The sequence below is a fragment of the Pongo pygmaeus genome, chromosome 1 (assembly GCF_028885625.2).
Source record: "Pongo pygmaeus isolate AG05252 chromosome 1, NHGRI_mPonPyg2-v2.0_pri, whole genome shotgun sequence".
NCBI lineage: Eukaryota > Metazoa > Chordata > Mammalia > Primates > Hominidae > Pongo > Pongo pygmaeus.
In genome coordinates, this window is record NC_072373.2 from 6,766,107 (window position 1) to 6,783,221 (window position 17,115).

At 40.4% G+C, this 17,115-nt stretch overlaps 1 protein-coding gene across 3 annotated transcripts in view; it reads left to right on the plus strand.

The window, feature by feature from the left end:
* The window catches only part of PLD5 (phospholipase D family member 5), a 433,240-nt gene that overhangs the window by 219,772 nt on the left and 196,353 nt on the right, over nt 1-17,115 (plus strand). The gene's annotated exons all lie outside the window — the stretch shown is intronic.

Consider the following 17,115-nt stretch of genomic DNA (forward strand, 5'->3'; position numbering starts at 1 on the left):
GGGTACACACAACCTTTGACCTCTGAGAGTCTGCCATCTTCCCAGGCAGGCCTGGGGCCAGGTGGTGGGTCCTTTGGTCCTTGCAAGACCCATAGACTTCTCCCCCTTTCCAGTTGTGAGGACCCTCTCCTCTCTACCTTGGTGCATATCAAAGGCATTCCTCTCCGGACACCCTGTGTCATCTCTTCAACAGCTCAGGATTTGGGAAGACAAAATACTGTATAGAAATGGAAGTGCACTTTGGGAGGCCGAGGCGGGCAGATCACGAGGTCAAGAGATTGAGACCATCCTGGCCAACATGGTGAAACCGTATCTCTACTAAAAATACAAATATTAGCTGGGCATGGTGGCACACACCTGTAGTCCAAGTACTTGGGAGACTGAGGCAGGAGAATCACTTGAACCATGGAGATGGAGTTTGCAGTGAGCTGTGACCACTGCATTCCAGCCTGGATGACAGAGCGAGACTCCGTCTCAAAAAAGAAAAACAAAATAAGAAATGGAAGTAGCTTGTGGACAGTCTCTGCTTTTAGCCCTGGATGAAAACTCTCTTGAGGTCCTGTCTTCTTTCAGATGAAGAAATGAAGGAAATATGTATCTTAATAAATTATCCTGCATGCTTTGAGAGATTCAAACATAGAAAGTTAAGGAATGTGTGTGCAGGAAATATTTAAATAGAAAATAGATTAGCTACAAAGGAATGTGTGTACAGGAAATAACAATAACTACAGGTGCAGAAAATAGCAGCTGGTACCAGTTGGTGGCCCTGGGGCAGGATGCTGGAACACACAGCAATCAGGAGTGGGATTACTTTACACTGGGGATCATCTGTACTTTTTGAAGTTTCTTAACCTATGCATGTAATGATTTCTAAAAATATGAAGAAGTTTGCTGGAATCTTAAAAGTGCGTGAATAGATTTAAGTCATAATTATTTTATTTTATTTTTTTGAGAAAGGGTCTCCCTCTGTTGCCTAGGCTGGGGTATAGTTGTGTGATCCCAGCTCACTGCAACCTCTGCCTCCTGAGTTCAAATGATCCTCCTACCTCTGCCTCCGGGGTAGCTGGGACTACAGGTATGCTCCACCATGCCCAGCTAACGTTTTTGTATTTTTTTGTAGAGACAGGGTTTCGCCATGTTGCCCAGGCTGGTCTTGAACTGCTGGGCACAAGCGATCTGCCCACTTCTGCCTCCCAAAGTGGTGGGATAACAGGTATGAGCCACCAATCCAGCTCACAATTATTTTCATTACCAAAAACTGTTATTTGTTTTATAGAAACATTCAATGAAGAAATCTGTTCTGCCAAAACCATTTGAAGTTTTTCCTGAAGTTTTACATCAGGAAAATAATAAAATGAAAAAATACCGGATTTTAAAACTTTGACATATTCAAATTTAGATTTGTTAATTAAAATTCTATGTACATAGAATGTTTCTTAGAGAAACTAATTTATTGCATTAGGGAAATATTCCTGCATAGGCTTACATGCTACTTTTGGGGGTCTGAAAGTGAATCAACTTGCAGAACTTATATGATTATCTAGCAAGATTCACTCATTACAGAATTGTCTCATCCCCTTCAATGTGTCATCTCAGAAGAAACTTAAGCCATATTCAGACTGTGAAAAGATACATTTAGAAAAACTATTTTAAACCTCTGGAAACAGCACATATTTGGCCAGATGATGCTGATCGCCCTTGGTGGACTTGAAATATAGCAGCCAAAATTGTCTTCTGTGCTGTGTGGCCGATCTGCAGTAAAGAGGGCCCATTATACGCACTCACGAGAAAACTTATAATTTACAGTCCTTGCACCCAGCTGGGCCACGTAGTTGACACTTATGCTTTTGAACATCATTTTTTGGTTCTGGAGGTAATGGCAGCTGTATACAACTTTTCTAAGCAAGAAGTTATGCTATTCCTTTGAGGAATCTTTCCCAGACCTGGTTTCTTGCAAGGTTTTGAGGAATCTTATTGAGGCACAGAAAATTTACCCCAGATAAGCATCAGGCTTGAAAGTAGCCATCAGTCAGCTTCTCATTTAGCTGGTATCAGTGGGGTACATGTCAATTTGACAGAGCCCATGGTGGGCAAAAAAGAATTTGCAAATAATGGGATTTATTAATGCAGCCTCAACTTATGAAAATTACTGAGATTCAAGACACTAGAGGAAAGGGAAAAAATCACATATAATCTCCCTCTCGTGGAAAAGCACTTGCCATCATCCTTGAACAATGATAGTGCAGAGTTTAATTGCTTTGTAGTTACTGGGTAAGAACTGGTGTCAAGGACTTGAGTCTGCTCTACCATCTTTTTCCTGGCTCTTCATTTGGAAACAAATACTAGCAATAATTGATGGTAAGTCCTCAGTTCCTAAGAATGTCACTGTGCTTTAATTTGAAGAGGCAACTTGAATCCAAAAATGTGCTTGAGTCAAGCATTTATTTTAAAATAAATAAATCCAAGGATAAATCCTGAACCTACAGATGGACCAACCTCCTGTGTCTTCTACTAAGTACAGTTCGGAGGCCCTAAGGCAAACTCGGATGTCATAATTTCAGTTTTAGAAAATAGCATTTATACATTTTAGAAATACTTTTAATGTGGGTTGAAATAAAAATGATTTTCTAGATAAGTCTGGCTTAATTAGAAAATGTAATGAGCTCCATTTCCTAGTTTGCCTCCAAGTTGTAACTTCAATTTCATCTTGTGCCCACAAGTCTCAGTTGTTAGTAGCTGCCTGAAGCAATAGGCTGAGAGAGACAGCCAGGCCAAGGGCGGGCTCAGGAAAGAACAGCGTGATTGACTATCATTGCCTGCATTGGGCGTGTGAGTGAGGAGAGGCAGCAGGTATTTGTTATTTTGGCCATAACTTTTCTATCAACTCAGGAAGAGAACTGGAATTCTTGAGCTAATAAACAATGCTCCCTCACGATCATTTTCTGAAACTTATGCTGTCCATCGCAATTGTTCATCATAGATTCTGATATTCGGTCCCCTACTCCATCAAAATATCCAGGAGAATTTCATATATAAGAATCCCAACCCATGTTCAGACTCTATTTTTGGGGTCTCTGAGATGGCTTAATAAATACTGTAAGGGGGTAAAAATAATTTTCCCTTTACCCTTCTAAATTCTGGGCTAAGATCACCTGCTCCAAAAGACAGATTAAGAAGAAGAAGAAAAAACAAACAAACAGAAGCTTACATGTACATTTCATATGTATTTGGGAGATACCCAGAGAAAGAGCAAATCACTCTCATTTTTAAAGTTTAATGTAAAAAAATTTTTTAGAGGCAGAGTCTTGCTCTGTTGCCCAGGCTAGAGTGCAGTGGCATGATCATAGTTCACTGTAACCTCAAATTCCTGGGCTCAAGCAATCCTCCTGCCTCAGCCTCCTGAGTAACCAGGACTACAAGCACATGCTACCATACCTGGCTAATGTTTAAAGTTTTTCGTAGAGACAGGGTCTTGCCGTGTTGACCAGGTTGGTCTTACTCTCCTGGCCTCAAGCAGTCCTCTTGCCTCAGCCTCTGAAAATGCTTGGATTACAGGTGTGAGCCACCATGCCCAGTGGGGAATGAGCAATTCTCAAAAAGGTGACTTCTAACTCTGGCTTACATAGCATCTTCAGTAAAGAACAATACATTTTTGGAGAAGTGACAAGACAAAGGAAAAAGACCTAGAGTCTCTAGAGGCAACAAATCATGGGAACGCAAATGCAGTCATACATCACTTAATAATGGGTATCTGTTCTGAGAAATGCATCATTAGTATAGCCTACTACACACCTAGGCTATATGATAGAGACTATTGCTCCTAGGCTACAAACCTGTACAGTATGTTACTGTCCTGAATACTGTAGGCAATTTTAACACAATGGTAAGTATTTGTGTACCCAAATGTATCTAAACCTAGGGAAGGTACTGTTGGCTGGGTGCAATGGCTTATGCCTGTAATCCCAGCACTTTGGGAGACCAAGGTGGGCAGATCACCTGAGGTCAAGAGTTTGAGACCAGCCTGGCCAGCATGGTGAAACCCTGTCTCTACTAGAAATACAAAAATAATTAGCCGGGTGTGGTGGCAGGCACTAGTAATCCCAGCTACTCGGGAGGCTGAAGCAGGTGAGTCGCTTGAACCTGGGAGGTGGAGGTTGCAGTGAGCCAAGATCTCACCATTGCACTCCAGCCTGGGTGGCAAGAGCCAAGACTCTGTCTCTAATAATAATAATAATAATGTTTTAAAAAATAAAAATAAACCTAGGGAAGGGTCTGTAAAAACACAGTGTTACAATTGTTGCAGTCTTATGGGACCACCATCATATATGTGATCTGTTAACCAAAATGCATGACTATATAAGAAACTAATGGCAGATAAATGCTAGTTAATTAAGTTTGTTATGTAGATTCCTCTGGGGTTGGTCTCCAGGCTGATAAGGGTCTAAAGTTGTCTCTGGTGTTGAACATTGTCCTTCTTGGTAGAGAGGGGAGGAGGACACTTTTGTAAACTCATGTCCTGCTTTTAGGCAAATGGGGGAGACAGAGATATTTCCCTGTGTTTTCTTCTCTGTTGCCTTCAGCTCAACATAATCCTTTTGTCAAAGTGGCATATTTTCAGGTTTCAGATTCTGCTACCCTTCAAAAGCATCCTTCTTCCTGAACAAGTTGACAATTTTCACAAGGAGTAGCAGATGGAGGCCAAATGATCGCCTTAACGACAAAGGCTAAATTAGAAGATGTAGCTTAATGTGAGATCCAAACATCTTCCTCACTGAACCCTAGAACCAGGTAGGCTTATCACCCAGGCACAGCCAGTGCTAGACTAGGGCACATCTGGACATGGAGGGGCTTGTCCAGGCAAGACTTGAGGCATGGGTGTTGAAGGTAGGATAGGTCTCCCAAGAAGAAGCAAGGGACCAAGCTGATAACTCTTCCTCAATCTCACCATCAGCTCATTCATTCCTCCTCCTAGGGCAGTGTGAGTAAAGGTTTGGAGAAAGATGAAAGGCAAGCTTGCGTCACATCACACAAGCATCCTTGAACCTGGAAGATGGCACTAGGAATGGGGCAGATGAATTTCCCTCAATGGTGCCCATATTTCTATCTGCCTTACCTTAAAAATGTATTCCATATCTCTCTGCTTTTCCCCATCCCCAGCATTCACACAGTGGTTCAAGCTGCTACCATCCTTCGTCTAGGTTCCATGCTATTGCAGTGGTCTTCTAATGGTTCTCCTGCGGTGATCCTTGTCCCCCTGCAACCCATTTCAGACAAACATCAGGGGTCATCCTTGTGGAGGGTAAATCAGATCATGTTCCACCCCTGTCCAATCCACTGTGTCTTTTCATCACACAGTATAAATCACAACCTCACACCATGTTCAACAGCCCTGTGTAATTTAACTCTTCACCAACCCCTTTGACGTCCCCCCAACTCTGCCCCATGTCACTCCCTAGATTTAACCACATTGGCCTTCCTGATGTTCTTCCAACACTCCAATCTCATTTCAGCCTTGATTTCTTCTTTCTTTCTTCTTCCTCCTCCTCCTCCTCTCCCACCACCTCACCCCAGGCTGGAGTGCAATGGTATGATCTTGGCTCACTGTAACCTCTGCCTCCCGGGTTCAAACGATTCTTCTGTCTCAGCCTCCTAAGTAGCTGGGATTACTGGTGCCCACAACCACGCCCAGCTAATTTTTTTTTTTTTGTATTTTTAATAGAGACAGGGTTTCACCATGTTGACCAGGCTGGTTTCAAACTCCTGACCTCAGGTGATCCACCCGCCTTGGCCTCCCAAAGTGCTGGGATTATAGGAGTGAGCCACTATGCCTGGCTGATATCTTCTTGATTGATGTTCCTTTCTGTTCTGAACACTGCTCACAAATTCTTTGCATCTCATCTCAATGTTACAGCTTCAGCAAGGCCTTTCCTGGCTGGCATTCTAAAGAAGCAACCTTTTCCTTAATGTCTGTCATTTTATCCTACTTACTTCTCTCACACCTGCCATCTTTTTATCTGTCTGTTTACTTATGTATTCGTTGTTTCCTCCCCCAGGGCAAGTAAGCCCCATGAAAACAGGGGTGTTCCCTGGGTGCCTTTCGGCACTTGGAGAGCTCATCATGAATTTGGCATTCCATAAATATCAATTTGCAGGGTATAAATACATGACCCCAAAATCATCAGACAGATTGTGTCCTGAATTTTAATTCAGAGAATACAGTTGAAGTAATGATTATGTCTTTTGTAAAAAACAAACAAAAACAAACAAACATAACCTGGCAGTGAGAGAATACGTCCTAACAGAAAGCAACTCTGCTAGCGAATCTGGAATTCAGTGTCATGGACATCATGCCCCCGGACATTCATGACTTGGGGGAAAAACACCCAGAATTTGGTCCCTCTGCCTGGATATTTTGTTTTGAAACTTGGAAGAGGCAATGGAGTGTTGTGATTAAGACGATAAACTCTACAGTCATATTGCTGGGCTTAAATCTGGGCTTCATCACTCACTAACTGTGTGCCCCTGGGCAAGTTACTTAAGTTCCTTGTGTCTCAGTTCCTTATCCATAAAAACGTGGATAATAACAATAACTACTTTTGATAATTATTGTAAACATTAATTAATATAGTCAGTAAATCTACTTAACATGGTGACTGGCACAAAACAAGAACTCAATAAAAGCTCATTGAAAGTAATAGGAGTATAATGGGTACAAAAAATAGAATGAATAAGATCTATTTGATAGCACAACAGGGTGACTATAGTTAATAATAACTTAATTGTATATTTTAAAATTACTTAAAGAGTGTAACTGCATTATTTGTAACTCAAAGGATAAGTGCTTGAGGGCATGGATGCTCCATTCTCAATGATATGCTCATTTCACATTGCATGCCTGTATCAATACATCTCATGTACCACATAAATGTATACTCCTATGTACCTACAAAAATTTTAAAAATTAAAATATTTAAAAAATTTTAAAAAGTAATAGAGGTAATAATATAATTACATTTTGCTAGATGTTGGAGGGTAGTAACTGCCTTATAAGTTGTAACTACTTTTTTTTTCAATCATCTGCCTTTCTACTGTGTTAGCTCTTTGAGGACACTGTCAAGATCTTTCTATTAATGAGCTCCCTGCTCCTTTGCCACATCTTATATTAGTGAAATATCAACAGGTAGGTGCATTACGTTCCACCGTTTTCCTCTTTTGTCTTCATCCTCCTCAGGTTTCTTTCTGATTGTTCCTTTCTGGATCAGTAGTTAGAAATATTAAGCCAGTTAAAAGTGTGCCCTTCTGTCACCACAGTTTTCCTGGTCAGTAAGATTGGCAGAGTGGCTTATAGAATAAGGAGGGGGCTCCTTGCTAGAATAAGGTAGGGGAGCTGCCCCTTGCACCTTCCCCTCTTCTCCAGACAGCATCAGCATCTCAGTCCAAGCTGATCTTCCCCTCTAAGACAGTAGCCTCTGCTTTCAAAATCACTCTACTTAGTTCCTCTGTCGACCCAAAGTGTGCTTGTAGCATATCCTCTAAGATAAGACAAGGGCCAAATCTAGCTTTGTCAAACACACACGTTCAGACAAAAGCCTGAGTTAAAATCCCAGCTCAGTGGCATTCTCTCTAGCTAGATGACCCCTGGCCGTTGGGAACCCTGCTCTCTTCATCTCTCAAACTAAGATCCTCCCTGTCTTGCAGGGTTGTTGTTGACGATACTATGTAATAATACCTGCAGAAGTACTTTTAAACTGTAAGCAACAAATAATAGCTACAATTATACCTCCTCTACTGCCATACTGTCTCACTCCAAAAACAAACCATAGTTGTTCTTCACGTATACAATTATAGACCTGGAAATAATGAGGCTTTCATCTGCCTGAATCATCTAGAATTATAGAAACAGCAATCTGCTACCACCAACTCAAACTCACTATCATGTCCTCTGCAGCTAATTGTCTTTGACAATCAATTTAGAAGTTAATAAAAAGGAAACATCTGGTGACAAAAAATAAGAAAGTATTAAAAATGGAAAGAAATACATCAAAAGGACACAGAATACAACTTATAGGGGCTCCCAATGGCAATATGTGCAACAATTTGAATAATGAATGATGACAGTAATAGGTTATAAAACTTTGAATTAAGAAACATGAATCCATAATAATTAAACATTTTGTAATATAAAAGTGATGGTTAGCTGGGTGTGGTGGTGCATGCCTGTACTCCCAGCTACTCAGGGGTACTAAGGCAGAAGGATCACTTGAACCCAGGAGTTCAAGGCTGCAGTGAGCCACTGATCACTCTGTACTCTAGCCTGGATGACAGAGCAAGACCCTGCCTTAAAAAAAAAAAAAAAAAAAAAAAAAAAAAGTCTTGAAGGGTGATAGGAAAAGGGGGAGGGAGGAAGTTTCCTTCTTTTTTTTTTTAGAAGGAGTCTCGCTCTGTCGCCCAGGCTCTGGAGTGCAGTGTCGCAATCTTGGCTCACTGCAACCTCGGTCTTCTGAGTTCAAGCAATTTTCCTGCCTCAGCCTCCCGAATAGCTGGGACTACAGGCACATGCCACCATGCCCAGCTGATTTTTGTGTTTTTAGTAGAGATGGGGTTTCACCATATTGGCCAGGATGGTCTCGATCTCTTGACCTCGTGATCTGCTTGCCTTGGCCTCCCAAAATGCTGAGATTACAGGCATGAGCCACCGTGCCCAGCCAGGGGGGAAGTTTTTCTTTGTGGAAGAATGCCAACTAACAAATAATAGAATGGTCAGAGCAGAGTAGTGTGTGCCTGTAATCCCAGCACTTTGGAAGGATCGCTTGATGCCAGGTGTGCAAGACTAGCCTGGGCAACATAGTGAGATTTCATCTCTACAAAAGTAAATAAATAACTAATTAGCTGGGCGTAGTGGCATACACCTGTAGTCCCAGCTACTCAGGAGGCTGTAAGGCAGGAAGGTCACTTGAGCCAAGAAGTTTGAGGCTGCAGTGTGCTATGATCATGCCTGTGAATAGCTACTGCACTTCAGCCTGAACAACATAGCAAGACCCCATCTCTAAAAAAAAAAAAAAAAAAAAAAAAAAATCAGCATACTGTTAGCCAGCCAGCTCTTGCTGGTATTCTTTCTGCTATTTTTCACAAGTAAATTCACTCTGATCCAAAGTCTTGGGGAAAAAGTGAAATATATATCTCAGCTGAAATAAAGCAAGGTCTCTAGGTCTGTATCAACTATTTCCATGTCTAGAGGTGATCAGTGAATCTGCCACATAGGTAGCGAGTCACCTGTTAAGTCAGAAATTCCAGTATCTCTTTGGCAAGGTTAGCCTTTGTCTTGTCGATCCTATGCTTTTAATTGTAGCCATATGATCTCAAAAGCAAATGTAACAAAACCAAAAATAGACTAATGGCACTTAATTAAACTAAAGAGTTTTGTCCAGCAAAAGAAACAGTCAACAGCGTAAACAGGCAATCTACAGAATGGGAGAAAATATTTGCAAATTATGCCTTGACAAAGGACTAATATCCAGAATTTATAAGGAACTTAAACCAACAAGAAAAAAGTGGTCCAAGTACATGAACAGACACTTTTCAAAAGGAGACATCAGCAACCAACATATGAAAAATGCCCAACATCATCGTAAACATGGGTTTACTCTGAAGCAGGCATTGAGCACAGCATGTCACTGAGATTCCCTTCGCTAATCTTTGTAATAACCATTTTTCTGCTCAGAAGAGGGAACAGATTGAAAGAGGTTAGTAATCTGTTGAAGGTCACACAGCTCATAACTGGCAAAGCTGTGTTTTGTCTACGTTAGTTCAAACCCTTTTGTTTTGAATTGTTCTCTACATAATGCCAAAATCAAGTGTGAAAGTATCATATTTTATAAAAATATACATTTCTAATTATCAGAGAAATGCAAACTAAAACCACAATGAGTTACCATTTCACGCCAGTCAGAATGGCTATTATTAAGAAGTCAAAAAATAGCAGATGTTGGCATGGATGTAGAGAAAAGGAAATGCTTACACATGGTTGGTGGGAATGTACAGTAGTTCAAGCCCTATGGAAAACAGCATGGAAATTTCTCAATGAACTAAAAATAGAATTACTATTTGACCCAGGAATTCCATCACCAGGTGTCTACCCAAAGGGAAAAAGTAATTTTATCAAACAGACACTTTCACTTGTATGTTTGTCTCAGCACTATTCACAACAGCGAAGTCATGGAATCAACCTAAGTGTCTATCAGTGGTGCACTGGATAAAGAAAATGTGGTATGTATATACCATGCAATACTACACAGCCGTAAAAAAGAATGAAATCATGTCCTTTGCACCAATGTGGATACAGCTGGAGGCCATTATCCTAGGTGAAATAACTCAGAAACAGAAAATTGAATACTGCATGTTCTCACTTACACGTGGGAGCTAAACAATGGGTATCCAAGGCAAGGACATATAGATGGAAATAATAGACACTGGAGACCCCAAAAGGGAGGAGAGGAGAAGAGGGGGAAGGATTGATAAACTACCTGTTGGGTACTATGTTCACTGTTTGGGTGATGAGATCACTAGAAGCCCAAACCCCGGCATTATGAGGTATACCCGTGCAAGAAACCTGCGTGTGTACCCCTGAATCTATAATTAAAATTTTAGCCATATGACCACAGTAAGGGTAAAAAACCCGATCACTTTACTTTGAGTGTGAACCTGACTGTATTGATGAGCCGAAATCATCTGTTCAGCTTCATTAATGTGATCAGAAAATCAAGATCTAAAGAATGAATGTGAGTGCATTGACTGCCATGCACCTTTTTAAGGTCAAGTCATGATAACTGATCCAGTGTACTAGGCAACAAAAGAAAGCTCACAGTCACTTTGAAAATGTCATGTAGGCACCAGTTTCTAAGGCTCCTTCTAGCCACTATATGTAGAAGCATTTTAGCAACTGTGCTTTACGAGTTTGAAAACTTGGAGACATTTTTTTCAATTATAAGTCTTCAGACTAAGTTACTTTAAAAAATGTCTTTCATTTAGCGTTTACTATGAAGCAGGCATTGAGCACAGTGTGTCACTGAGATTCCCTCCTCTAATCTTTGTAATAACCTTTCTTCTGCTCAGAAGTAGGAACAGACTGAAAGAGGTTAGTAATTTGTTGAAGGTCACACAGCTCATAACTGGCAGAGCTGTGTTTTGTCTACTTGATTACAAACCCTTTTAAACTGTTCTCTACAATAATGCCAAAATCAAGTATGAAAGTATCATATTTTATAAAGATTCTTCTATTTACCAAAACACAGACACGCACAGCACTTTTTAAAGCTGTCAAATACGTGGACTTCATTTTGTAGTAGCTTATTAAAGGGAAACTACAAATAGTTCTTTGAGAAGGTACAATATTGTTCCTGGATGGAAAGTGAAATTTGGATGATCACATTAAGTTTGGAGAATAAATACATGCTATTAATAAGAACAGTTCGAATTCTATTTAAAATTCTGTTAACAATGTAAAAAGCTTTTTCTTGTATTTATTCCACCTAAGCTCCCTGGACTCACAGTTTACCTTAAACTATCAAGAAAAGGAGTATAAAAAGATTTTTGTTGTATTGCATTCCTATATATCCAGTTTTCTCCTAGGTATCAGGTGTCAGAAATAGTGCTATACAGCCTCTAGGTAGAGTTCTCTTGCGGATGGCAAATAGGTATTCCAGGGATTTGCCCAAAGGTGAATTTTAATGAGATCTGCCTACTTCTTTCTTACCTTGAGAAGTATGAGTATACTCAGGGCTGTGATGGCATGTAAATGAGTTCTGCTCCTATGCTAATTAGATCAGGCCTCTGGAGAGTAGCCAGCTGTTGGTTTTTAAAGGAAATAAAACTATAGGTCACAGAAATAAGTCATTTCAAAGCTGGTTTTTAGAGACCTTTTCTAGCATAAGAAACAGCTATATGTCCCAGAAGGAGCAATCAACATGTCTGGGTAAAGAGAGAGGAGGAGAGTGAGCAGGTAAATAGGGTCATTATTTCCAAGCTTTTCCCTGGAATTCATTACCCGCACAAAGTGTAGTCTCCAGACCTTGAGTGCTGCCTCTATTTTTATTTTTACTATAAATTCATAGTTTATCTTGATATTTAGTAAAAACCAAATAATGGTAATACAGTAGTCCCTACTTATCCTCAGAGGATGTGTTCCAAGACCCCAGTGGGTGTGTGAAGCATTGGATACCATGGAACTCTACAAGGTACTATATTTTTTCCTATTCATATCTACCTGTGACAACGTTTAATCTATAAAATAGGTACAGTAAGAAACTAACAACAATAAAACAGAATGCTTATAACAGTATACTATAATAAAACTTATGTGAATGTGGTCTCTCGCTCCAAATAACATATTGAATGTAATATTTTCAGACCTTGCTGGACCGTAACTGAAACTGTAGAAAGTGAAACCAAGGGTAAGGAAGACTACTGTACTAAACTCGGTCTTCCTTGGCTCCCAGGGAATTTCACTCTACTCCTTCTCCTCCAATATCTCCAGTACTTCCTTCTCTGTCATCTTCTCTTGCTTCACTTTCTCTACCAACCAGGATTGATTAGATGTTCTCCATATTTGGCTTTGACTCTATCCTCTTTTTTAAAGAAATCTCTCTTGATCATCTTACCCACTTCTAAGGCATCAATCACTAAGGAAAATAAAATCTTATAAGAATGCGTGTCCAATCAAAGAAAAGGGAAGAGATGTTACATTATCCAACTGATGAGGGCTTCTTACCCCTTTTTTAGCCATGGACCCCTTTGACAGTTGATGAAACCTATGCATTATTCCCTGAATCATGTTTTTAAATTCATAAATTAAAATACAGAGGATTGCAAAGGAAACCAAAAATGTTAAAGTGAGCAGAATATTTTTACAAATACATTTATAATATGCTCATGTGTATTCTGCAGTACATATTCACAAAATAACAAGATCCGCTCACTACCACACTTTCAAACTAGTGAGAAAGACTTGGAAATGTTGTCTATAACTGTACCACAGGATGAAAATTTTTAATGGAGACAAAATTGCAGGTTTCATTAATGTTCTTATGGTTTGTTGCCTATGTTCATAACTGAAGGGAAATTTACACTTTAGTTAGTGACTAGGGAAAATAAAGATGTAGAATTCAAGTGCACAGATCCCCCTGAATTCTACCCATAGATCCAAGTTTAAGAACACCTGGTCTAAAGATTTCCAAAAAAGATTGGGAATCGTGACTTACTTGTATGCCCGAGAGAAGCCATAGGGACACTACGAAGAAGGCGATGTTATGGAGCCATCTATAATTGCACAATTATACTATATTCCTCCCCTCATATGTTTGGTTTATCTGGGCTTCCTGTGTCTCCTCTTGACTTTCTCCACATACCTTTTATGTCATATCAAAGTAAAATTAAAACTAGCTACTTCTTTATTTGGTGGCAGCTGTTGTGTTTTGGCATTGTTTTGTTGGAGGGATGTTTTTGTTTGTTTATTGGATTGTTTTTTTAAATATATCCATTGGTTGTAGGGGAGGCAGAAACTAATGAGTATCTGGGATTATTTATCCATGCTATGTCTAGCTTCTATTCACATAGATAATTGGGCTTTAAATGTGGATAGAACTAAGACATCCAACTTCAACCTTTGTCTATTGCCTTCAAAGGCCTTGAGGTAGATCAAATAATCCTCTTTCCATCTTGTAACTCTCTCTCCCCTTGGCTTCCTGAACGCTGCTTCTCCTGGACCCCTCTTGTCTTCCTGCTTCTCTAAAGGTCTCTCTTCTGAACCCTCTCATCTGTTTCACTCAACCACCAGTAGGCATTTCCCTCACTTTAGGCTTTGGACTGGTTTTCTCATCGTCTTTTCTTCTTTGATACGCTCTCCCAATCCCCAGTTTACATTCTTTCCTGTGTTCCTTGTCTGGTTTTTTTTTTTTTTTTTTGAGACGGAGTCTCGCTCTGTCACCCAGGCTGGAGTGCAGTGGCACGATCTTGGTTCACTGCAAGCTCCACCTCCCGGGTTCACGCCATTCTCCTGCCTCAGCCTCCCGAGTAGCTGGGACTACAGGCGCCCACCACCACGCCCGGCTAATTTTTTCCATTTTTAGTAGAGACGGGGTTTCACCATGTTAGCCAAGATGGTCTCGATTCCCTGACCTCATGATCCACCCGCCTCGGCCTCCCAAAGTGCTGGGATTACAGGTGTGAGCCACCGCGCCCGGCCCCTTGTCAGTTTCAATGGATCCCAGCTCCCCACCTCCCAGTTGAGATTTTAACGACACCCAACATGCATTCTTTGGACACTCACTGTGCACAATTATACTATAGTATATAGTTACATTAGGCACTGGGCATACAATTCTGGACCAACGAAACATCCTGCCCTCACACACCCTATAATCCATCAAGGAAGGCCTTAATCAAGTAATTTCAGGAGTGAGGTATAGGATGAAACAGGAGGAGCAGGTCACTGCAGAAGTTGATATTAAGGGGATCTAGCCTAGTTTGGGGGTATAAGGAAGCCAATCAGAAGAAGTGAAGTTTCGATTGAAACTTTAAAGGTTAACTGGGAGATGGCTCAATAACCAGTGTAGGAATTGGGATTAGGACAATGCGTGTGAAATGCAAAAGTCAGAAAGAATAGTGGGGAAGGAAGTAAAGATGACAAATATGGCTGTGGTGTGGAATTCACAAAGGGCATTTAAATCCAGTGAAGCTGCAGAGAGGGAGGCCAGGCTGGTAAACACTTGTCAATCATGTGGGGGCGAGTCAAGGGCATCATCCTAAAGACAGTAGGGAGGTCCATAGGAAGTTTCATTAGGCAGCAGGCAGAGTGTCCAGATTCACATTTTTAAAAGATTAATCCAACTCTAGTAGGGAAAATGGTTTGGAGAAGGGCAGGAACCCATGTGAAGACATCATTGGAGGGGGTTATACAGCCCAGTTAAGAGACAATATGTTGGTTTTGCAAGAAAATCTGAGTCCTCATTGTTTCTGCTTTACCTGCCTCTCATACGTTTAAGATTTGACCTTGAAAATGTCCACTGCGTGCTTCTTTTCATTCTCACTGACCAAATTCAAGCTTCTTTTTTTCCCCTGGACTATTGCAGCAGCTTTACTCTCTACTGACTTATCTTCTATTTCCTGTTTCTCCATGCCAGTGGCATACAGGTGTGCTGTCAGACTTAGCCCCTAAAACACACTTGGTCGTTCCCAAATGCAACAAAATTAAGTCCAAACTCTTCTCCCTTGTTCACCACCTCTGCAGTGTGGTCCCTACATATGCTGTCAGCTTTCTCCACCATCACAAGCTCCTACCGTAACTTTCCTGCTTCACGCTGCCCTTGGCTCACTAACTCACAAATATACAGACATGCTATGTTTTACAAACTCCTCCCTCCCTCCTAGAATACCTTTCTCTTCCAACTCGCTCATAAAAAAATTTCATCTTTGAAGACTAGTTTCAAGCCTGGCTTCCTTCAGGTTTCCAGCCCAGCTTCCTCCTAGATGTTCCCAATCAGAATTTTTCCTTCCTGCACATGTTCCAGTGATTCTTTAAGTGATGTGTTTTCCCTCTGATTAAGCTTCTTACCCTTGCGTCACCATTTATTAGAGTCTACCTCCTATTTGAGTCAGTACGTATGAGATAGGCTTTTCCACTAAATTCTGTTTCTGAGGGCTAGGGAGATTTGTGGTAGTCATTTCTGTGTTGCACATAGTGATTTGCCTGCCCTGTGCTTATAAAGGCTCAACAAATTTTAAATAAGTTTTTGGGTGGTGATAGGCTGATTGGACTCCAAAATTGCAAATTTATCTGAGCCACATACCCAGAGCCCATTCTGGTTATAATATTTTAGGTTGATCAAATACAGAACATTTTACTAGCAGTATTGTTTTTGTTTCAAAAGCTGGCTAAATGCAACATGTCTTAGTAAGAGTAACAATTAAGTATTTTATTGAGAAGTGCTGAATTCTTTGTTGAAAGCTGAAATTTGTTCTATAAATACTTTATTCTATAAGTATTTCATGATAATTATGAATAAATTATAGAATAAATACTTTATTCTATAAGTATTTCATGATAATTATGTCTCTGGCTCTGTGCATACAACTATGCAAATCGGTGTTCTGAAAGTACCTAACAGGTATTTTCATAAGGACTTGAGGTTTTTCCATCAAGAATTGCAGGAGGCTGGCTGCAGTGGCTCATGCTTATAATCCTAGCACTTTGGGAGGCCAAGGCAGAGGGGATCATGAGAGGTCAGGAGTTCGAGACCAGCGTGTCCAACATGGTGAAATCCCGTCTCTATGAAAAACACACAAAAAAGTTAGCCAGGCATGGTGGCAGGTGCCTGTAATCTCAGCTACTCAGGAGGCTGAGGCAGGAGAACTGCTTGAACCTGGGAGGCGGAGGTTGCAGTGAGCCAAGATCGCACCACTGCACTCCAGCCTGGGCAACAGAGCGAGACTCCATCTCAAAAAAAGAATTGCAGGAGAGTATACATTAATAAATAAAGCTTAATAAAGCTGGAAAAAATAGCTCGTTCCTTTGTTCAGAAGTTATCTGTCACCTATCTCAGAAGTGAAAAAAAGGCAGCCAAGGAAAGATATGACAATACAACGGATATATTGTCAATATAATAAAAAGTATAAAAAGAGAAAACAAACTTATTAGAATATTGCCAATTGCAGTTTATTTAGGGCTTGATTATTACTATAATTTTATCCTTTTCTTAGCTCTAATATTAATAAAGCCCTGCAACAAGCAGGTTTTATAATTTTCTTCTCAGTGTCACTTTACACTGTAGGCTAGGAAGCATCAGTAGATGCTCAGCAATAATTACTGCATTTATTGAGTTCCAATATATGCCCCACATTGTTTTAGAAACGGGAGATAAGCAAAACTCAATTTATAGTCTCAGATAGCTTGCAAAGTAGTATCTTGTATAGGAATTGAATCGCTTCCAGGGAAAAATAAAGGAATATATTACTAGAAGAAGATGCTTGTGTAGGAAGCTCACAATTTTTTTTCCAGGCTAGATTGAAACTGGACATTAGAGACATACTCTGTTACACTTTTCTGAAATATGAGTGCTAACT